The 25,275-nt window shown below is 36.8% G+C and overlaps 1 long non-coding RNA gene across 4 annotated transcripts in view; it reads right to left on the reverse strand.

Moving 5' to 3' along the window:
* The window catches only part of LOC110395749, a 328,266-nt gene that overhangs the window by 243,874 nt on the left and 59,117 nt on the right, over positions 1-25,275 (reverse strand). For all 4 annotated transcript variants that reach the window (XR_002436612.1, XR_002436610.1, XR_002436609.1 and 1 more), the window contains exon 3: positions 13,448-13,520. This is a non-coding gene — a long non-coding RNA (uncharacterized LOC110395749). The remainder of the gene's footprint in view (positions 1-13,447; positions 13,521-25,275) is intronic.

A 25,275-nucleotide genomic window follows, 5' to 3' on the forward strand; every position in this document is an offset into this window, starting at 1 on the left:
CCAAACAAAAAAAAGTCAACCACCGAGTTTCTGCTACAGTCTTTTGCTTTGTGGGAGATCTAATTTGGATTCTCACTCCCCTCCTCACCCACTGTTTTTCAGAAAGCATATAGGAATACAATTATTATTGTGAATGCAATGCACAGTATGGTGGACAAATGGGCCCAGTCCTGGATGTACTTTATAAGTCACTCAAAGTTGGACTTTCAAGCTACAAGTCCAACACTCATCAACATTATGGTCATTTTGAAGCTGAAAAACTTGAGAGAATCCCTTCCAATTTTACCTTTTATACATTTATTTGTAAGCAAAATAAAGTGGTGAATGTTAAACAAATCCAATTAGACATATATTTTTGTGAACTGAAAACATTATGGATCAAATTTTCAAGATCGTTCTTCCTTGACCTAACACTGACATATGCAGTGTTAAAAGAATTGCACTGGATTTTAACTACTCATCTTTCATTAGTGCCTATGGAAGTGCTCCCTTGAGATTCAGAGAGAATTCAGCACCTTGTTTAGTTTTGACACTAAAATCTTTCACCATTGCTGAGGTTTTAATTGTTTTCTCATGCAACATTTTATCTCCTTTCTTTGACTTTCACTGAAGTTGTCAGCAACTTGCAAAATTGTCATCACTTTTTGAGAAATTCTGTCACTCCTGGGAAGTGAAGGGTATTAAACTACCTCTCCCCAAAGGTAAAATGAGATTCTTGACTTGACTTCTGAATTTTCATTAATGTTCTCTGCAGCCCTAAGCAGAAGTGTTTTTTCAGTTCTGAATGCTGACATGGAGAACAGAAATAATGGTCATTACTGCAGTCATCAGTCACTTTATTCTGAGCTATGCCTTGAGGATGCTTCATATAGTATATGCCAACTGTCCCTTCCAGGACATCTGAGTCTGTGCTGAATTCTAATCAGTTTCTAATAGCTATTTTTTCTTTTTAATTGCTGTGGAATAATTTTTCAGTGCCTCTCCATCTTTACATATATCTGTTCTCCTTGTTCACTCTTTCAGCTTGTTGAAAATCCGTAAAAAACACCTCCAAAATTTCTTAGAGGTCCTTCACATTTGCACATTTCTACATATTTCCTGTATGGGTCTCTTATAATAGCAGAAACTAGAAGTGAAGAAGACCTACTGAGCTGCTCCATTGCTGTAGGCTGGGACTGAGCTTTGTGATGTACTTTCAAGATTTGTGTCTGGATTCATACAGCAGCTAAAAACTCTGCAAAGCTGTATGTTGCATCTGACACACCAGGAATTCAGACCAGGCCTCAGTGCATGCAGACTACTCTGGCTCTGTTGCCTCCAGTGGACAATTGCTCATTTACTCATACTGAGGTTTTAGTCCCCTTTGAGATGCCATCCACTCTCCTCATCCTTCCTGCTTGCTTTATTCAATGACACATTATATCTTGACTTCTCAATCATATGTTCGCCAGGTTATGGATAAGTATATGTATATATCATCTTATACTAACAAAAAGACCTCACATTACTTAACTTTTTTTTTCAAAAGCCCCCCTCCCATATTCAGGGGAATGTATCACCCTTGTAAGCTGGTAATGTAAGCTTGGTGTTGTTTTTTGTTTGTTTGTTTGCTTTTAATGGTAGAATAACACCGAACCCCAATCCATTCCAATCTCAAAAAATGAAGCAAAAATAATAAGGCCCTAAGGTACATTATTATTATGGTTTTAAAATTCATGATTTTTATGATCGTCTCATAACTTTAAAGGGTTTGACTCACCATTCTAGAATGCTTGGAAATAACAATACTGGATGACGGCAAAAACAAGGCTCCATCATAGCAAAAGCCCTTAGGCAATACTGTAGTAATAAAACAAACACTATCATATAGCTAGGAAGCTACTGCTAGGTCCCTCTGGATGTCAGCAGGACTTAAGTAGAGAATAAAAAGAAGTAAATTTCACAATGCATCTAAGCCTTTGCAATAAAACATCACAGTTTCTGTGGAATTAATTCTGCTCACAAGGAGAAAAGTTTCCATTTCCACAGTACAGCAGAACTATCTAATGAACAGTTTTATTATGAAGCCGTTAGCAGGTGAGTTTCTATGCACTGTTTACACTTTTTCTGTCACTATTGTAGCTATAGGCATCTCCTACCCAAAGAATACGTTGGGGCTGCATACATTACGAACACTGAATTGTAATAGAAAACAGCTTTACTGCTTGATAAACTAAGCATCATTTGAAGCTTTTAAAGTTTTACTTAAAACCTCATAAACACGTGTTTGTTTTGCTGGGACAATGAAATGTGGTTTAGCTACTGAAATCCCAATTAACTAAAATTCTGTGCTGGTGTTACTGATTTAATTAGGCTATTAGACAGGCAGTGCAAATGAAGATGCAGAATGGGTTCCAAACATTTAGCTGCTACTAATTGATATGAAATGGAAGGCAACACATTGAATTTAACATTGCCTGTATAGATGGTTTAATAGTCTTTCTTCATTGCAAGAATTTATGAAGTGTGCAATGATAGCACCAACAGAAACATGACAATGTAATAGCATGACGCATTGTAATGCTTTATTCTCTATAGTAAAACAATTGGCAAATATGGGAGGTGACAGAACATTACCTCTCACATTTTCCAGTGAACCTTTCCACATGACAGTATCTCATGGAAGCTCAGAACAATGACACAGATATCATAAGAAACAGCTAATGGGGGAAGGGTCATATTATAATTGCTAATAAAGGCACCTAAAAAGTGCAGATTAACACAGGGGAATCTCCATGTAGTAATATTTACTCTTTTATCAGTGGATGGTAGGTGGCTTGCCATTCAGGTGCAGATCAGAGCAAGAAGGCATAAATAACACACAGGAAAATAAAGATACCTAACATTAATTCTAGGAACCTTGGAGCATAACTGAGGAAAGGTAGAACACAACTGAGGAAAAAAAAATAGCGAGGAGGAAGTTATTTAGGCTCTGCATCTCAAAGAAATTTTAACACTTAGGCCAAAAGGCAATTGTTCAGTCTTATGTCTGAGAATTATAAGCTATTCTAGAGAGCCCAGTGCCTAAGCTCATTCAGTCAGTCATTTTCGATAAGAAAGCCACAACATTTACCATACAGGGAGGTGCTTATATACCACCGCGTTTAATTTGAACTTAATTTGAAGTACAGCTTTCTCATTCCCTCCCACTGAAGCCTTCCAATTTTGTAGCAACAGTGTAAAGTATTGTGCTGAAGGGAGGAGACAAATAACTCAGAAGACCAGTAGTGAGGGTGGTAGGTATTTTGGATCCTGCTTAAGCGAATAGTTTGATATTTCCAGTCGGAGTTTTAACTGGAGAGTACTAGACATCAGAGTCTGGAGTGCTCTAGGTTTAAGACACTTCTCAGAACAGGAGTCTCTATCCCAAATCAAGATGAGGAAATTGTTGAATCAAATCAACTAAATAGTCAATACACACAGCTGATCACAAAGACCTAAGCTGACCTACAGTTTATGGCTTTTTTTTTTTGCTTCACTACTCTCACCAACAAACTGAATCATGTTAGTAAAAGCTTATCTCCTTGAACTTTTTGACAGGATAACAAAGGAGAATTCAATGAGTATCTAGCAGTAAAATCAAATTTTAGGTTAGGTAACCTACCTGCCATTTTATTCATAGCTAGGTGCCTAAAGTTTTCAATTCCCTAGCTGAAAGCTTATGAAGTTAGGTCCTTCTGCAGCTCAGGAAAGGTCCTATGACTAGGTGATTCATTTTTTTAGATAAGGGGACTGAGGGCAGCAAAAAGATCCAAGGAAAGGCATGACCTCCAGATATGTCTAGCTGAATCTATGCCAGTGCAATAAGCAGTTTTGTCAGACAAGGAAAGGTGAAATAACTTATAAAGCTTAGGAGATTAGTCAAGTCAATGAAAACAAATAGAGGAAACCCAATTTCCTCATTTAAATTCCCCAATTTACCCATTTCAGTACAGCAAGCCTTTTTTTCAGAAAAGATTTTTCTGGCAAAAACTAAGGTGCACAAACATTTTAAAAGGTAACAGAGCACATCTTTGGAGAATCCTAATTTTCAGTGTAGAACCTATATATTTGTATCAATGCACTTTACTTGTGTTCTGTAATCATTTCCCATAAGCACTTCTATGACTGTGCTTTTCTGAAATTAATATTTCAAGCAAAATATATTTATTAGTCTGCATATCTAAATGCTTGCAACAATTTTAAAATGCACTTTCTGCAATTGTTTACATCTGAAATGAGTTACGGTCAGCCAAACATAAAGTGAAAACTCTGTACCATGACTCATATGATCAATGGCATAGTTCATAGTATGAATTTCTGATTCATAAGCCAATATTAGTCAAATGGTTGAGCTGCTGAAAAACACAGTACATTTAAGAATGACATCTTAATATATTTGTGTTCATTTCCTATGCTGTGCTGTTCAGTTCTTCAATGAGAATTTTTAAACAGTGAAATTAGCCTTGTCTTTAAATGAATTGGGCCTTGACAGGAGCCTTGCCCCAGCTGTACATGTGTCCCTCCTCAGGAAAACTGCCAGAAATGAAAATGCTGTAGGGCGCATACAACTGGGTGACAAGACCTCTGGTTGAATTAAATATTTTATGAAATGAGATACTTTCTTCTCTATCCAGGAGCATTGTCATGAAGAGCTGAAAGCAGAAGTCTTTAGTTTTCTAAGATGTATGTTGTTCAAGAACAAAGACTCACGATAATGGATGTCTCAGTCTGATGAAGGTAGACCTCAGAAAAAAAAGTGTGCCACTGCATCTTTTAGAGATGTCTGTTGGTCTTTCTTCTGGCCTCAATATCGGAGATTGAAGCAGAAGTAAACAAACTTCTGTACAGCCTTTCCCATATGTTGTTGTTAACTATCAGATGTTCAGCATCAGGAACAATAATCCAGGATAATTACCAAAAAAAAAAAAATTAAATATCAAAAAATTAAATAACAATAGAATCTCAAAGGAGAGATTGGTTTGTCAGTTTGTTTTGTATTATGTGTTTCTTGAAGCAAGCAGGATTCTTAAGAAAAAAAGCTAAATATTGCTGACCCAAGAGCTGGCAGTATGCAGATCACGTAAAGTAGGAATAAGGACAGGAGAAAAAGGGGGAAAGGGGGAAAAGGTTTATAGTAAAACTTTGTAGTAAGGAAGACTGAAAGGCAATTAAAGTACAAAAAAGGAGTATGAACGCCACTGAAACTTGATAATAAGGGAGACTAGTAACAAACAACCAAAGTCTATCTTTTTGCAATAAACTAGAGGGGGCACAAATATTGGCCACAGCAATCCTTGAATTTTGTTTGCCTTTACACTTATCTTTGAAAATAGGAAATCATTTCTGATCTGGGTGGATAATAGCTTCCTTGTATCAAACTATCCCACCAGTAGCATAGGTGGCAGCTCTGGAAATAAATGGTGATGCAAAAGTAGAGCAAGGCGATAAAAATGTATCTGGGCACCAGAACAATTAGTGTGATTCTGTTAATGTATTTCCTACAGATACTTGAAACTAGATTTGATAAACATGCCATGTGTTTATATTTTTGATAGAGTGTGATTACTGCACTGGAGTGGAATACGCAAACAGGCAGTAATGCACTTGTAGCTCAGTCCTGTTGATATCAAACTTTGAATGCCCTAGCGACGGTAGTGGGACTTGAAGTTTGTCTTCTGAGGGTTACTAACCTTCTTCTGTATGTTGTGTTTAACCACAAAGAATGCTTCTGTGTGACCCCTTAGAGAAACAATGGCAATGCCTCAGACAAAGCTTATATCTGTTCTTTAAAAACTTATACGTTATTTTTGAAGTAACAAGAAGGAAGAAGAAAGCTTTAATGACTCAAAAAGCTATGCACTGAAAGAACTTGAGAAAAAAGTATGGCAGTCTTTACTTCTAAAACTGTCTCATGGAAAAGTTCTTTGAGAAGTCAAATATTTCTTTGTACCTGAACTTCTTTGGTCTTTAATGACGAGGGTACACATACTGAAAGCACAGGGAGAAGCTGTAAGATCCAAAAAGAACAATACCAGATGATCTGAATATACTTGAAGCTTTTCTTAAAAGGTGACCTGGAATATGACATAGCATCTCAATTGTACAACAGTGAAAATTGTTTTTCAAAGTTTCTCTTTTTTGTCTCTTGAATGATGTCCCTGATGCTTTAAGTCAGTTACTGTTGTCTTTTTAGGAAACTTTAGGTTTGTGTATAGCTAGGGTGCAACGTCGGCCTAGATTTTTACAAGATGTGAATGCTCTACATTCTTTACCTGTTACCTTTGTAAGTTGAAAATGCTCAGAATATTGACAGACAGATAATGACAGGAGGACAAAGTGGGCTATGAGTATTTTTTTATCTATTAACTACAGACATTGCAGAGTCTAAAACAATAAAAGTTATGGTAATCTGTATCAAAAATAGCAGCTGTTCTTGTAAAAATTCACTTTTGATTGTGTGTTCTAATTGAACACTTTCAGAAGAAGTGATGAGTCTATCGCAAATTTATCCTTGCTTTGTTTTGCTCAGCGCTTTCTTTTAGCAACCTCTCTACCTTTTTGCACTCAAATATCTGTACTAGAGTCAATGAGAGGGAAGGGCTGCAGGAAAGAAGTAGAGCAAGATGAAGCCTGTATCCATTTTTATCAATCCTATGTAGCCTTTTAAAACAAGAGCTCATGCACAGACTGAAATGGTGAACAGAAACTGGATTAACTGAGCCCTATATAAAGAAGAAAGAAGTGAAAAATGACGAAGAAACAAAATGAAGCAGAGAGAATATATACAGCTACACTGGAAAAAAACAAGTTAAAGCAAAGGACATATTTAAATAAGATAATGGTAAAATGGAAGAAAAAAAGACAAAATATTGTAAAATGGATCAGTGTGTATTAAAAAAATCTCATTAAAATCTTATAAATGTCTATGAGAAAATCTTCTTCAACTGTGAAGTTCACCCTCTTGCATTCTTCAGGAGAAACTATCCTGTCCAAATATTCTTGATATAGCATCAGAGGATAATACACTTTGCATTTGTAAACATTAAAAAATCATTGTCACACAACACTTGTAATCACAGCAGAAAGGCTGTAGGAAGAAGTTGAAATAGATCCAAGGGGTCCACTCAAAATACAGGCCATTTCAATACAGAGTAAAAGTGAGATTATTTTGTTCATAGCAAATGCAAAAGGATTTTAATAGATTTGAAAATGAGTAAGGTTGGTGTGTGAGGTTGTGACTCCTCAAGTGGACCATTTTCTATGTTTGTTGAAGATGGGCAAACATAAGAAGAAACTTTCTTACGAAAGGCAGTTCATGTTTGTTCAGTGCTTCAGCAGAAAAATACCAGGAAAGAAGTTTTCTGGCTGAAAAAATAAATAATTATTTTCAAAGCAGAAAGCACAATAAAGGTCAGGCACATTCTCTTCTAACATTTAAGAATATCCAGTATTTAAAATTAGAAACCCACTAAGTCAGAGACTGTCTCTAATTCTGCCTGTCTGTAGTATGCTTACTCTGATCTTTCCACAGCTGAAGGCTTGAGTGTAAATATGCTTGAAGTATCTGAAATAGGCTGCCTTAGGATTCTAGGTTTCATCTTCCTCAAGTGAAAAGTTCTGTGAAGATTTCAGTGTTTCCATGTATGATCCCCCTCCAAATGGACTCTCACTCAATCTGAATCTGTTATCTTAGATAGCTGGCAAATTCTGAATGACATTTCACGTTTTGTCTCCTGAGTCATGAACAGAAACGGTAGCACAAAAGATTCCAGGCTGAACATTAAGAGTTCATCTGATTAAGAGTTTGTCTATTTCTAATTTGGACACATTACATTTAACTTCTTTGTTAGATGAAAAAATATCAAATTGACATGATTACTCGCTTTTTTTACAGACATGATATGATTTTCTCAATTTTGTCATTATTTTCCAATTTTTTGACAGCATAAAAAAAAGAAAAAAGAAAAAGAAAAAAAAGCAGTCAAATGGGACAAGTATTACAGAATATGTATTAGTCTGTAATAAGTTTTTACAAGTCTGTATATGGGCTTCAGAAAAAGAGCAAGATGGACCCCTGGAAATAAAGAGGTGTCTGTGTTTCAATTATTCTAATACTTGCCTACTGAAGAAACCATTTTCTGAACATAATAGAGCAACCACTTTAGAGAAAGTCCTTCTCATATCAGGCTAACGACACTGTTCTTTGTGAGTGTTTTGTGATCACTGGGCTCACCTGTCTATAGATGAACTTCATGGAGCTGTGACTGGGATGTTGTAAGAAATTACTTAGATGGAGTTACTTTGGGTCACATATTTCCAGATCTGTTTTCATTTTTCTTTATACTACATTTCTAAAGAGGCAGACTGGTTAAAATAAAGAAGTAAATGTTAACACTCATCCATTTTATCTTAGGTTATATTTATTTGGAAGGTTGATTCATTACAAGTTGAAGCACTAATTTATAAATATTCAGCAAGATGCTGCAAGGGTGATACTATCGTTTCTGATTAATAAAAGTCCTACTAATGTGCCTTAATTAACTACAATATGTGATTTCTGTAGCTCAAAGGTCTGACTCTTTTAAGCAGTTTATTACCAGTAAAGTCCAAGTCAATGCCCCTTATAAATCTAATTCATTAAAATGGTACATTTAATGAGAAAAAGATTATTCTACAGAATTCAGTCTGGCTGCACATATTAGATTTAGAGACTGATAGACCTTTTCTAATCTTGCAATAATTTTTCAGCATGAAATTCTCTGCAACATATTCCTCCATATTCATGGCAATTTCAGTCAAATAAAAACACAAGCACAGGCAAATCAGAAATAAAACATAAACAGATGAACTTCCCTCTTCTGTTAAAGGGACCACAGAATATCTTATTGGGAATAGTAATATGTTTGATTGGGCAGGAGACAGAAAGTATACTGTCTTCGCATTGTTTATTTCAGCATACACATTACAAGATATTTACACATATATTTTAAATAATATAATAGTACTATAGAGCACAAAATAGTATTATGAAACATAAAAAGTATGCAAAATTGAAAACCAATAACTACTGAATTGCATATTCAGTCCAGAAAAGACAATCATAATTATTGACCTAATTCCCTGCAATAATATGTGTCATAGAATTTGACCCAGGAATTCCCAGATCAAACATAAATCTTTGCTCACATTTGAAAGTTGGTCTTCTATGTAGTTTCATTACCATGCTAAGATGAGGATCCATTGTCTTAACTTGCGTGTGGAGCCAATGTGATGCACAAAATGCTCAGCAAATATAATTACTTTTTGAGTGATACTCAAAAACTTTTATCACTGAGTGATAAAAATTCCAGGAGAGGTCTAGTTTATTCTGGACAAGCTGGAATATTATGATTCATGTATGCTTTCCAATCAACAACTAGTTAATAGTAAGCAAAATGGCCAGAGAGTTATGTACTGGGTCCCCTTCCCAGTTGTCACGGTATTATCTAAGGGTCTGCGTCCATGACAAGGGGGACAGGCCCGAAAGAAAAAAAAAACGAGAAAAGAGGAAGGAAAGAAAAAAAAATTGCCGGCGATAAGGGCCAGCCCTCGGGCGGTCCGGTGGCTAAAGCGGCAGAGAAGCCGCGGAGCCGCACCCTGGGAAAACAAAGGGAAGAGGGAAAAAGAAAAAAAAAAAAAAAACAGCGGCACCAATCTGAGAAGGAACAACCAACTTTACTAAATATATCAAAATGAGGCTAGTAGAATTATATTAGAGAGTTTACAGGCTGAAAATCTTACACAGTAAACTGCAGGAGGACCACGTGCTTTCTCCGCAGGGCAGGAAGGAACAGACCCCGTGTCTCCCACGCGGCTTCACCCCCTCCCCTCCAACGCAAAGACCCCTGAGGAGTGCACCTCCTCCCCTCCCCCTCAGAGGGCCACACCAAAAAAGGTAGTTTGCAGTAACCAGGGGATTAACTCTTTAACTGCCCGTACCTTACATGATGTAATGATGTGGAATACCGACAACAAAAATCACAAAACCATAACACCAGTTATGGATAAAAAAAATGTCTTTTTGGCTTTGAAATAAATATCAAGAATCAAGGGAATCCAGAAACACTCACAGGTTGTGATCCAGTTCGACTTTTGGGAACAAAGACTGTTGGTGCATACAAATGTGGCAATACCTTTAGAATACTGCCTTCCTTCCTGTCTCTAGCAGCCCCTAGGATGGATTTAGGTTTAGCCAGTTGCTTCAAAGCCACTTGCTGATTTTATCCAGTCAGTAAAACAGTCACTTGGATGACAGAGATCTGGGCTCTGCCATAATGTATTTTCACGCAGACTGCCAATAGACCCAGGTGGCCATACCTTGAATTGGAGGCAGAAAACTGTCTCTAGTTCATCAAACTTGCTGGATTCTGACCACAGCCACAGAAGATTTAGATTGTTACCCATTTTTTTTTTCCTATTGGTAGCATTATATACGCTTTCTGAAGAAGATGAAGCAAAGCTGAAATCCTACAAATTTATGTAACTTGGTAACATATGACATCTGCTGAGACTCATGCACAGCTCAGACCTGATACCTATGAGACAAATTCTCCAACTATAGGAAACAATAGTAGTAGAAGACAGACTAAGTAATGCTCTAACCTGTCTCACAGCTCAAATGACAGCAAAATCTATTTTTCTCTTATGATGAACCATAACTTAGTGTCATTGTATTTTTCAGATATCCTTGTATCAGGTCTGAGTCTGGCATGGGAAGTAGACTTTAAGATAATCAATTTCCTTTACATGAGTTATTGATTCAAATAGTATTGTGTTTTACATTGGAAGACAGTTCCTGGATTCTTCTACAGAGCAATGGTCATATTTCAAAACAATATTTTGGTGACCACAGTTGCAATATTTGTAAAAGCACTCTCATGCATCACTTTTAGCTTCAGTGGAAAATAAAGATCTACTTCTGAAAATCCTACTCACACTGAAGTACCCTGAGAAGCTTCTCTGTGGTAACAAACATTATCCCTGTTTTCTTCATTACATGATTAACAACCTGCAATTCCAGGAGCTGACAAACAAAACGATCTCTAAAACAGATGTCCTGCTTATTGTGCTGCTGCTTTCTTCCTAGTCAGGATAATTTGGGACAGCTGTCTTTTTAAGAATACTTTTGAGAGGTACTTGTTTTTTTATTAAAGTTCCAGAAGTTTACTGAGAAAATGTAAATGCTGTGACAGCGTGTAAGTCAGGTTTCCTCTTGTGTACAAGTAGAAAGTCGTAAACTCTTGGTTTTAATTAGGTTACAGCTGAGAGAACAACTTCCTAACTCATCAGCTCACTTGACATTATGTACCATTGTCCCTCTTTTATTCTTCTCATCTTTTCAGCAAGTATTGTAGAGGTTGTGTATATTATACCAAAGTATCTAATAACCATAAACCAGTCTTGCCACTTGACATGTTGAACAATTCAATAATATGAAGAAAGATGATGAACATTATGGCTATTGTGAGAGGCAACTGTGGGGAGGCAGAAACTTGAGAAAAGAGATGTTTTTAAATTAAGCTTCAGTTCCTACGTTTTCCATAGCACCAGGACAGGACTAAGAGGAGGGCTATAACTGGTTGATGTTCCCTCAGTCATGTCCTGTTTCCTGTGGCCGCATCCCCTTCCTTCCTCAGAGTTCTGTAAAGGTATTTTACTCTCATGTGGTGGAGAGCTGGGTTGCAACTAATCACTTTTTGTAGGTATAAATTTATACGTGAGGAACATAAAGACAGGTAGTGATAGAGCATGCATACAAGAAACAATGTTTATGCAGGCAGTTTGCTCAGATTACTTAACCTTGTAAGGTGGAATTCAGATGGAAAAAAAAATGATGATGAGAGAAAATGTATCCATGTATTATAACATTCCCCTGAATCAAACTGAGAACTACAATAAATTAAAAGCAAATTTTCCAAAGACCTTCATCAGACACTGTGCAGCATTTTTTAAATGACTGATAAAAAATTATAAATCTGCCGTCACACATCTAGCATCATAATTCAAGTTTCATGCCTAGAGTACTGTTTAAATCACTGGTTCATGTCAGGAAAAATAAATAAGTCTTGATTCTCATTTAGCACTGAGTTTTCCTCCTCATTTCTACCCAAAGTATTTTCCTTCATCTATGCTAACACAGGCTAACAAGCCAAACAAATTCCTCACCTAAACGAAATGGTTAATATAGCTCTTCACCCTGTTTGGGTAATCTCTGGGCACACTCTATGGATGGGCTGCTTAATTGTTGTTCACAGGTGCCGAATGCCCCATGGAATATCTACCCATTGCAGGGGATTTAGAATTAGTCTCATGATGAAAATATTGCCAGCTTCTTCCAGGGAAGCATACCAAGAAAGATGGCATTAGGGGACTAATATTTATCGCTCAACAACAGCTGGCAAATTGCTCTCATCTGATTTGGCTGGCTGCTTTGCCTTGGAAATCAATAGCAGATTGGAGATATTGCAAAAAAAACTAATTTGAATGTGGGTGGTGTTCTGTTAGCCAAGTTGCAGCCCAGACATTACATGTTTGCAATGCATGCATAGCTTCTACAATAGCTGAATGAAGTATAATCAGCCAGCCAGCTGTGCAGCTGCTGCTGTAGTTCTGAAAACAATTGAGGAGTTCACTTTATTAGTCAACGTGTTGTCAGATTACAGGACTCTGTGGCATAGTTACCCCAAATAGGTATTTGGGAGAGCATCAATGAAAAGACCAGACGAAGAATATGCTGTAACTGAACTGTCACATGTTCAAGAGAAATGCATTATGGAGAAGAGATGTGATCCAAAACTTTTCAAACAAATTTTCCCAGAGTTCAGAAAAGTTATTATTTGGCTCTAGTGAAAAAGTGTGCTTGAGTGATGGGGCTCTTTTTTCTAGTTCAGGAAAATATCCGGTAGAGCTGTCTGATAGGGAAAAAAAAAAAGTGATCTAATCAACAAACCAAGAGTGCAAAGTTCACCAAACCACTGCTTTGATGATCTCTGCATCCATGATACTCCAGAATGTGATACTTGGAAAAGATTTGCATAACCAATATCTGCTGAAATAGCCAAAAGTTCTTTCTGGAAATATAATCAAAGTTTAGTACCCAACATTGTCCTAGAGAAAGTGAAGGACTGGAACAACACAGATTTTTGTGCCTACAGATGAATGGACAGAACCAGCGCTGTACTGTTCCTAAGGGTCACTAGAAAGGCTGCTTCCAGCACTGGAGAATGTAAGCAACAGATAAGACACCCATAGGGCGATGAATGACTGAGGGGTATTAGCAGAATGGTGCTGGAAGCAGCGACTGAAATTATGAAAGCTAATGAAGGTTAAGGTTATGGAGTTTATTAGGTTGATTTGCATATGAGAAAGAAAGTTGTGCAAACCCTACCTGTTTTTTCCCATTGTGTAGTTACACATCGTCATTTTCCTAGGACGTCACATTCTTCACAACTTGTTGTCTCCTAATATAAAACAAAGACAGAAAGACAAAGGTGAAAATCATTGTATTTCAGACTGCTATTATCAAAAAATCCAACCAGAGGACATCTTCCTTTCCCGAACTCTACAATTTCCTTTATACTCACTTGATTTTTGACTCTTTCTTGTGTAGTTTGCTGATATGTAAGGTTTCTAGGAAACTGATTTCTGGGAAATAATTTCAATTTAGGTTGAAGCTATGTGAATGGCCATTGTGGTGACCAAACATAAGGTTGGGCTAGAAAATGCATTCACATACTGACAAGCATGTGTTAACATCATACGCAAATTGCACTCTTCCCATGCAAAGATTTGATCACTTGGAGTAGCCGTGTCTTGAGTTCTGTTTGCTTTTGAATATAAGTAGATGCAAACTGAATGTCTTGTCAGTGAGTTGTTATAAGAGGTCATACATCACTATCCTTCTTGAGGCCTCGTATTCTTTCAATGATAAATGAACCGAATCTTTCATCAAAAAAGCCTAAGAAATATGGAAATGGGAAGTACATCAATGGCTTGAATGAAAGAGGTCTTCATTTTTTTTTCATATTTAATTGTCATAAAGATATATTGGATGTTGGGTTGCTACTTTTATTTGTGTTCTAACCTGCTATTAAAAATATATGATTTAAAACTGCTGCATTGGGTGAAATTATACGTGGGTGTGCCTTTACCATAAATTCAACTAACAGTGTCCGAATAAGCTATACATTTCTGTGAAGTGAAGCCCTGTAGTTCATAGAATTCACCTATGCTCTCAGCTCTCCATTCTGGTCTGTTAAGTCTAGATTTAAAGTGATAGAAAGTAGCTTTGAAAAAAAACTTTATTCCTTCACATCTTAGATGAGTTCTGAAGCTTTAGAACTTAATCTTATCTCTGTTGCCAAACCTCATTTGCCAAAGCTCATGGACTGCACTCCTTCAGCAGACAAACAGGTAACATCCTTGGCACTGCATCAGCATTATTTAGCTTTTAACTAAGACTTTCATTCGTACATCTACATTCTCCAAATTGCTACCTTTTGGAGTATTCTTTGGAATTTGAGCACAATTCCAGAGTACAGCTTGTGTACTTGCATAAAGTCTTTGTGCACTTTATTCATATTTTGGAAAACAAAATAAGAGTGGATTTTCAATATGAGTTTGGAAATATTTATTTTCAGCATAAGAAACCTTAAAAAGTCCCTTTGGGATGTTTTATTGTCTGGAAAGAGAAAATTACAAACAAGAACTGGAATCTAAACTGGATTACACACAAGTTTGTAAGTACTTCTCATTTGTTAAGTGGAAGGAAAGCAAAAACATCTGGAAAGGTTGAAACTGATGAGAGAGAATGTCATCCAACTGAGTGAAGAGATTTCTAGATTAAGTATCTTTTTACAGCTTGTGTTTTTCTACAGGATGTACGTGGATTTAAAATTTTAATTGAACTGGCATTACCTAGGCAACTATATTTTGGCAGTCCTTGAGTGAAAACAAAACAAAACAAAACAAAACAAAACAACACAACCCACAACCAAATAAAAGAATAAATTTGCATTTAGATTGTGAAAATATTTGTTGTTTTTTCTCTTCTTTTCTCTTTTCTTCTCTTCTCCTCTTTTTTCCTCTTCTTTTCTTTCTGAGAATGTAACAAGAAGAAAACTATGACAACTTCCAATTTTTGAGATTACATCCACTTTGGAATAGTGCCAACTCTGATCAAATTAGAGGTCTGCCCTCTTATTTAAATACATTCTCCCATTGCAGACACAGTATGTTCCTTTCTTTCAATTTTATTCTTTCTCTTTAGCATACATATGGCAATAGAAACAAATCAAATCAGCTCATTTTGTGCCAGATCCAAAGAATGAATTACTTTCACTAATACATTCACACTTCCACACTTAAAAATAAAGTGTTTGCGACATGACTCTTGAAGATTTATTTTGTTAATTAAGAAGCAGTCAGCCCTATAAAGGAGCTCCAAATGGTATTGCCAAACTTAAAACACACCTAGAAACTAAATGATGCAGATGTAAGTGAAATGATTCAATTGACTGTCTGTCTGTTAAGAGTTTCAGAGCTGGCTGTCCCAGCTCTGAAACTTTTTGAGAGTCAGGTTAAAATGAACTGGAAATTCCTACCCAGCCTGCAATCACATTTTCACTTACAGTTTAGACTAAGTTATAGTTACAGTATAGACTCAGTTATAGACTGAGTTTCATATCCATAGTTTACAAAATTCCTAGAGCCTACAATCCAAACACAACACAAAGGCATTTTATGTATAACTGACAAGAACTGATAAAGATACCCCATTCTGACAAATTCCTGGTGGACTGAGAATGTGAAGGATGGGCTGAGCTGGGTTGGTAAGCAGAACTGTGAGGTAGTCAGGAGTGTAAATTCTGTGAGTCTCTACTCACAGACTACTCCAGCTGATCCCTACACCAGAAGCTAATTTCCTGCAATGAGAATTTCCCTTTCTTGACTAGCTTAGGAATAGAAGAAATTAAAATGCAACAAAACCATCACAACCTCTCATCATTTGCCAAAGCAAGAGTTAGGGTCAGCCTAAATATGGCAATTTTCAGGAGGCAGTATTTGTGGCACTGTTACTTAGATATAAGGATTGAAGCACCAAAGGACAGTCTCTGGGTGAGTCTCAGACCACAGTCAACAGAGAATCTATCTGAAACAACAGTCTTCTCAGTTTCATTGGATGCTTCTGCGTGAGCTTCAGTCCCGTGGTGTGTTCTGCACTTTCCAAACAGTGAGTTCACAAGGTTAGGGATTATTACAGAAGATTGCTAAAAAAACATGATAATTTTTTAGTGTTCTAAAAGAAGAAGGGATGAAAAGCATTCACAGCACAAATATAATTCTTTACAGCAACTACTTAATCCTGCAGTTCAGTCCAATTTCTTCCAGCTATCCTAAAAATAAATGGTATATTTTTTCTCAATATTTTATTCTTGGCATTGCTTACTCTCCTTCCACTCTCCTCTAAACTCAGATCTAACTTTGACTCAGGTTTTCAAATATAAAACTTTGCACTTAGAAGTTGATTTTTGCATGATGGCTCAATTTGCTTTGCAAACATTAACAAATTCAACCCAAGGAGTTTAGGAAGTTAGAACCTGAAAGAGAAAACTACTCTCTTCAGTTCCAGAACACGTAGCTTATAGAATAAACTACTTATATATATATACATACACACGTATGTTGTGCTATACAAGTCAAAATTGCACTAAATCACCTTTCATGCTATTCTTGTAAATGAAGCAAAATCACACAGCAGTGCTAATCAGAAACAGTTCAATAGTAATTCATTACTAAAATGCTATCTTGTCTGTTCTAGAATACGTTGACTTTGATTGAATTTTTTCTGTAGAAAGCATTTTGAAGTAATTTTATATCAAAATGTGATGTTTCATTTTGATGTTCTAATTTGGCTCCCTTCTGACTTTTTTGAACAGAAATGATTGTTTAAAATATATGTTATCTGAGAAATAAAAAATATTATAATTTGGTAGTTAATTTCTATTTTTGTATAGACCGTGCCCTCATTTAATTTTAGGAGATCCAAATAGATTCAAATAACAAAGCTGTATATACTTTGCTTATTGTGATTCTAAGCCTGTTGTTTACATTCATACAACCAGTATCTCCATTCCAAACAGAGTCTCTGCTCCACAGTCTGAACAACCTTTATGACATCCTCAGTGCAAAAGGAATTGAGGCAGAACAGAAAATTGTAGAAAAATAAATGGAAAAAGTAGAGTTTTTACCTTCTGAATTAATGCATCACTGACTTGTCTTGTATACATCTAGCAATTACGTCTTCTATATATCTAGCAATTATTTCCCAATTGTATGTACTGTATGATATATAATCCTTTAAGGAAAACTCCCATAGAATGCAATGTATATATAAGTACTGTTTCCACAGTATGCCAAAACTCTGTAGGCTGCATCAGGAAAAAGTTTTTCTCTGTATTTTTGAGATATGGAGTAGTTACTTTCAAACACTAATATGAACTTCTAATTCTGTTTAGATTATTTGACAAGTATTCACTCGATTTTTATCTGTCTTTGGACTTGTAAAGTTTTTATGGAATTTTCAAATGCAAATGATTTTAATGACATGCAGTAAACCAAACTAATAAGATCTAACTCTAGTTTATAGCTACTAAAAACTTTGAAATGTGGTTCAGTCTGGAAAAGTGTTCAATCTTCATTACTATTTCTACTTAAAGTGTGATATATGTTGTTCCATCCTGTTAAAATTCCTACAAATCTAAAATATTAATTTCTAATCTGGCAAAATAACTGTTATTAAAAATGGGAGATGTGATCACTGTTTTCATATTGGAGTGTGATGGTACAAAAGGAAAATAACACATCTATTCAGAAATCAGTAAAAAAACACCAGGGCACTCTGAGTTAAAAAGAAAAATGGCTTGAGAATGTTTCTGGTAAATATGGAAATAAAGTGTTGTCAGCCAGATGAGATATTTCTGAGAGCAAGTGGGTCAGGCAGCATCAAAACATATGGAATCAGCCTTAAGCATGAGATATTTATATTCAAGAAAGACATGAGCTTCACAGCACCTCCCATGTTCACCAGGGATCACAGTGTGACTGGAACTGACACACCGATTCTTAACAGTTGGATAGTACACAGTACATCAAAATACAGCAGGTACAGATTTGTGTGGGGAGAATGAATGCAAACATAAATGGTGTGATAATTTTTCCAAAGCGCTGAATATCCACAGATGTCCTGAGAGTCAATGATGTTGAAAAACTTGGATGAGATAATGAAGGCACCTGGCTTCAAAAGGCAGAGTAATGGTTGGCAGCTCTCTAAACATCTTTCTGATGTTTCAGCTGACAAATTCAGAATAGAAAAAATGCACAGGACATGGTCCCCTGCAGCTACCCCCATACATTTCCACATGAGACTATGTCAGAGGTTTTCAGCCCAAGTCCATGCTTTCTACAGTCCTCCTTGCTATGGCTTATTTTCTACTGCGCTGACAGCTTTAAGATAAGAACAGCCTTTTCTCATTTAAATTCTTATCCAGTGTAGAATTATTGCAAAACTCATTTTTAAAGGTCATAATTTATCAGATTAGCATCATGAGGCCACAATCAGACACGAGGTATCCTGGAGAAAGTATCTCCCAGGAAAGGTGAGGGTTTCCTTTTTAATCTTGACATTATGTATTAATCCCAGCCAGAGACCAACTGATGTTCATGTAGCTATGTGTGGAAGTTAGCAAAATGTACAGACTCAGTAGAATCTATGGCTGGGATTCAGGCTCATTTTAGAGCAGAAATGTGGCTTTTCCTAGATAAAGCAAAGACTAAGAATGTAAGATGAGGATACATGGGAGGGGGACAAACAATGTTTGCTTGCAGCTAAGAAGAGGAGACATGTATTCAAGTACTATAAAGGAATAGAGGGAATTGAAAGAATAAATTCTGAGCAATAAATAAGAAAACAATTGTGACTAGTTTCTTTCTGTGTTGCCTTGTGACATAGCAATATGTACATCCACTGAATCCATCACCCTGAAGAATAACTAGTAGCTTGTGGGCCAGTTTGAAATAACAGGGCTTACACTGTCAGTACAAATCCCTGTGCAAATAATCAATGGTGCTCATAATGCTCTTTTATATCTGTCAGATTTGTTTAGATGTTGGGATAGAGATATGAATATCTCAGAGACTCTTTCATGTGACCTCAATTTGAGAGCAATAAAGTATGGAACAATAGCGCATATTACCCAAAGGTCACTGTGAGCAGATCACTAACAGTCAGAAAGAATAGCGCTTCCCATTGCAGAACACAGTATTGATAAACTTCTGGTTTGTTTTTGTCTCTGGAGCTACTTCCACTCCCAAAACACTATTTATTGTTCTGATGATACTGGCAATAGCATTCCCATATAATAAAGTTCATTTCACGTTGAAGAATAGCATTACCACTCAAGATAGATTTTGAAGACTTTGCTTCTTGCTCTGGTAGGACACCTTAGTATTGGCTTTCTCAGAGACAATCTTAATCTGAAAGACACTGTGAATGCACTGAGAGATGCCCAGATAACTTCAGCCTCAAAGAGGGAAGTTCTTCGCTATCAATTCTGTATGAATAAAAAGACTAGGGAAGAGGGCAAGCCCCATTAGAGGAGTTTGATTTTAATAAGAAGATGATGAAGTTAATTAAAGCTCAGCGCCTGTGAGCAAAGTGAAGAAGAGAGTACTTTGGGGTTTTTCCTTTTGCTTTGCCCCAGCTGTTCCTATCTCTAAGCCAAATACATGAGCCAAAATTATAAAAGCTGGCAGCATTTTACATAAAGTGGTTAGGTTGGTTTAGTTTTTCCATAAAATGATGGGGTGAATAGTTCCAAAGTTTTCAACAGAAATTCAGCCACAGCTATTTGAGCCTCTCTTTTCATACTTCTGCCCATAAATTATGCAATGAAATCCCTTTTTCTCTGAGCACCTCTCATGTCTGGAGTTACTTATCAGTTTCTCCTTCGCCAGTATCAATATTTCTAAGCATTTTGTGAGTTCTGTGCTTTCACTTATAAGTTAATTATGCCTAAAAAACCCTGTTTGTGTCCTAGCAAAGAGGCATTTGTGTACGTAAATTAGATAATAATTCACCAGCTTCTTAAAGATGATAGGATCCAAAATTGAATGGGAACATAACAAATCTTTCAATATTTCACCTATGAATAGCTTCCAAGACACCCACTTGCAAAAGATTCAGACCAGCATTGTCAAAGCACAAGAATTAACTCTTGTCTAAAGCTAGACTAGTCTAAACTACTGAATTTTCACGTAGGCTCAAACTGTCCCAGTAGTCCTTACTGACTTTCTGTTGGTTCTCACTCTTGGCTTTATTCTGAAATAAATCCTCTTGTGGACAAGCTCACATTAGTTCTCATTCCTGTGGATTGTGGAAACACAACACACATAACTCCCTTTACCGGCCATGTCAGCTGGGCCAGTGGTGTTCTTGCAACTACAACATACCACAAATAGGCTTATGTATAGGCTTACATTGACTGGAAGTTTCAGATTTCCCTACTACTTCTCCAAAGTGCTGAGTATTTCTTGAGAAAGCCTGAATCTGCTGACATTTACTTAAGAGAAGGATTATTGGTTGATATATTTAGTTTTACTTTGCATGTACTTGGCCCCATAAAATGATGTGATGCCAGAAGAAAGTCCTGACATTGGTGGATTTGCTGCTGTTTTGCTTCAACATATATAAAAGTCAAATCAAGATCTGTGGTCTGTCCTATTTTCACTTCTTTCGTAATTATTCATATATTTAAAGTGGTAACATGTCAGGATCTCCAAGCTCTAAATTGTATAGTAAGACAGCTAACTCAGTTTTGACTAGGATTTCACTAATTTAATAACAGGAAAGAAGAAAATTAAAAATTTTGCTAAATTATCTTCATGGCAGTCCTCAGCTTCAATAGAAATTGACAAATTTCAAACTAAGAAGCTTGTTGTAGGAATCTAGAGGGATGATTCCAAAAGCATGACAATCAAGAAAGGCAGCTTCTTGTACACATACCCATAAGCAGCCTAGCTAGTAGTTTAGTTTACAGTACAAAACAGAATATTAAGCAGTTTATCAGTGCCTCTTTAAATATCAGAAATGTTAACATCTGAAAGCAATTTATGGCAATATTTTGTAGGAAACTAGATAATACCTTTAACCTCCGTAAACTGTTCCAGTATCCATTAGGTTTCAGGAAGATAAATGACTAGACAGTATGGGCGAAATGGCAAAAAGACAGTCTGTGCACTAAATTCTCAAAACCTTAGGATGAAGTCACTGAAAGTTAAAAAAAAAAAAAGTACTTTGCAGTGCTGAAATTCCAAAAATAAACAAACAAATACACAAATATTTAAAAAATAACAACAAAAAACACCTGCAAACTAACTCCAGAGTACTAAAAAAAAAAAGAAGTACCAAAGTCAAAATAAAAACAAGGGTATAAATAAGCAAGATTGTTTATTGTATACTACCTCCACTCTACAATTTTAGATAAGACTCTTATTAACCCCATGAATTTTTTTTCTGTCTGTCAGATAGATACAGAAGATAAAGACAGATACAGATCTACAGTTCTACAGACATGGGTGCTGGAAGGTTTCATCTCTGAGTATTAATAGAGCCTGAATTATAACATATAGCATGATCTAAAATGCAATATATCATCTAAAACAGCCAGTCCTGTACTCCATTTTACAAATTGAAAATAACCAAATCTGAGTTAATTTTCTCTCTTTAAAGATATTGCTGAAAACTTAAGTCCATTCTGGAAAAGCAAAGCAGGGAGATTTATGGTACCTTTCAGGTAGTTACAGAGAGCAAAAAGTGTCCGCGCTTGTCCCGTTAGAGAATTCTCAGTCAGTGTGGCATCAGAATAGTAAGTTTTCTTTATTGTGTTTTACACACACCTTATATATCCTTCACTCGTAAGCAGTAAATCCACTCACGGTTAATTATCCTTAAGTTCTTCACAACAACATAGATAACAAACAAAGGGTTCCTTAACTGTCCCAGATGTGACCACATTAGCTGTGCATACTAAAGAGTATTCTGTTTACACCTTAGCCCTGTCTCCAGACTCCGGAGGCCTCATAGCGATAAGATCTACCAGAGTCTGTTGAGCTCTTTGTTGTTAAATCTTCCCCCACAAAAAAGGTCTCCCCTGAGCCTCCTCTTCTCCAGACTGAACAATCCCAGCTCCCTCAGTTGCTCCTCATAAGGCCTGTGCTCCAGAACCCTCACCAGCTTTGCTGCCTTTCTCTGAACACACTTCAGTGCTTCAGTGTCTTTCTTGTAAGCCCAAAACTGAACACAGTACTTGGGGTGCAGCCCCACCAGTGCTGAGTACAGAGGGATGATATCTTCCCTGCTCCTGCTGGCAACACTATTTCTGATACCAGCCAGGATGCCACTGGCCTTCTTGGCCACCTGGGCAGCCGAGCATCAACCAACACTCCCAGGTCCATCTCTTCCACACAGCCTTTCAGCTATTCTGTCCCAAGCCTGTAGCATCATCTGAGGTTGTTGTGGCCAAAGTGCAGGACCCAGAGCTTGGTCTTGTTGAATTTCATCATGTTGGCCTCAACCCAGTGATCCAGCCTGTCCAGATCCCTCTGTAGGGTCTTCCTAACCCCAGGCAGATTGACACTTCCTCCCAACTTGGTGTCATCTGCAAACTTAATGGGGGTGCACTCCATCCCCTCATCCTGTTATCAGTGAAAATATTGAACAGGAGAGGCCCCAGTAGTGCCCCCTGGGAAACACCACTTGTGACCAGCAGCCAGCTGAATTTAACTCCATTCACCACCACTACCTGGGCCCAGCCATCCAGCCAGTTCTTTACCCAGGGTAGCTGTCCCACCTCTCTTGGATCATGCTTAACTGTTTCACTGAAAGCTGTGATGATTGACAAGGCAACTGCAAAGTGGGCTACATTTGTTATCATTTTGTCCGTCAGACATGACCAAACTTGAAAGGCAATGTATGTAGCAGTTTTTAAAAGCCTTCGTGTTTTGTTTTTTTTGTATGACTGGAATGTCAAAATTGACTCTGACAATGTCAGTTCCTAGAAGTTCTTCTGAGAGGACAGAACTTTCCACATGCAACTATTACAAAGACTTCAATTAGTCAGAATTGCAACATCATTTAGGAAACATCAGCCACTTTGAGATGTTGTGACAATATTGCTTATAGCAGCAGGACTAATGAAAGCATAACATACAAAGCTGCCAGAGTATCCCTTTTGGTCAAACTCTTTTCAAGCTGCTTGATGGTTTAGGACAACGATTCTGACTCAAGGATTGCTACAAACAGGGTCTTGAGTATTATCTTCAGCTGGCTTATCCTTAAGAATCAACTAAACTAACTACGCTGTTAACTTTTGCAAGATCTGTTCTGCATTATTGTACAAGTCTATCCTTCCTTCCTTCCATCCTTCCTTTCTTCCTTCCTTCCTTCCATTCAGCTCTTCCCAGAAGGAAATTTTTTGTCTCTGGGTTGTTTTTACTTTAGGCTCAGGAGTCAGTCAGTGCTCAAGAGATCTTCCAACAAAGCAATGTGATAACCTCCAAGGATATGAATCCTCTGTGCAGGCCCAACTTTTTAATTAGGCTCTACAGACAGTTCTTGTTTGATCAGTCCTTAACATCTGCTCTGCAGAAGGTCTAGTGTAAGTGCACTGAATTTGCAGAGTCTGTGGATAAACAGACTTTCACTCAGGTTTAGGATAGAGTCTGGAGACCACAAGAGCATCATTATCTGGCAAAATCTACTGGGAGACTAGAAACTGTAATTCCACTGTTTTAGTCAAGATATAAGGGCTTAGTGAAAAAGGTCAAAATGACATAATAACCTCCAGTCATTAGATGGGAAAATGCTGAGGATCTTTGGAATAGCCAGTTCAAGTTACTATTCATTTTTCTTTTATATACACAAATGTCCTAATAATTAGGCTAACTCTGTGAACACCAGGAACAAATCTTCCTCTTAACCATTAAATTTCACTGTGATTTTATGCAGGATTTTTAACTGTCCTGAGCCCCAACTCTCTTTTGTAAAATGAATATTATCATATAATGTCATATGTCCTGGAAGATTAGACATGAAGATTGCACATTAAAAATTGTGAGGCACTCAGGCATTATAATAGGTGGAGCAGATGGAGACTAAAATATTTACGGTAAATTACTAAGTCTATCCCCTTGCTGATTTTACAGCAATATTCAACCTTTCAGTAGTAAATTAATCATTTACCTTACAGTACTGTAAAGTATTTCAGGTAGTTATAAAAATCTCCTTCCCCTAGACTCTAAGACTGTGCCATGTCATTGCAATCTGCAGAGTGCCATTGTCAGATTGGTCTGGTAGTCCCTGCCTCAAAGAACCTACAGAGTCATTTACATGATGCAGCAAATGACTGTCTGGTCTCCTCTATCTGCTAGTCAAGGAGAATAGGATAGAGAAAATCAGCTGATGATATAAATAACTAGTGAATAACTGGTGGATTGGTTCCTCTAATTTTTCTGTCATAATTAATAGTAATTCCATAATCTAAACATTATGACAGAGGAGATAGTTTTATTCTTTAGCAATCTAATGTGCTATATAGGAATATTTTTTTTTGAGAACTGGTAATCCAAAATCACAGAGGCAGCAGCTGATAGCATAGTTTACCATTCAGTACTATTGGTTCTTATTTTGACAGCTGTATTAGAGGAGAGAAATTACAAGCCTCTCTTTCCCCATATCCAGAGTTTTCGATAATTTTCTCTCATAGTTCCAAATGTCTAGGTCTGCAAAATCAAATGGCACTACAATCCAACAATTAACATTCACTTTTTTTTGCATTTTCCCTGAACCCGTAATGCATGATATTTTCAAATTACTTGAAAGGAAGGAAAATAGTTTTATTGCTACAGAGGACTTACTTCTCAGACTTCTAGCCATGCATTCTCCAAATAGTTGGCTGTTTTTTTAAGAAAATAAAATCTCAAAATCATCTGTCAGGATACAGGTTATCAACTCAACAGTTATCAAGCAAACAAAGCAAGATCAACATTGCAATTAAAAAGTTATATATACACAGGTTGACAGTATTCTTAGCACAGCAAATGAGAAAACAGGCACAGACCTATTTTGTTCCATGGATTTCTTCTCTAGATGCAGATGAA

This window comes from Numida meleagris, chromosome 3, assembly GCF_002078875.1.
Source record: "Numida meleagris isolate 19003 breed g44 Domestic line chromosome 3, NumMel1.0, whole genome shotgun sequence".
Lineage (NCBI taxonomy): Eukaryota > Metazoa > Chordata > Aves > Galliformes > Numididae > Numida > Numida meleagris.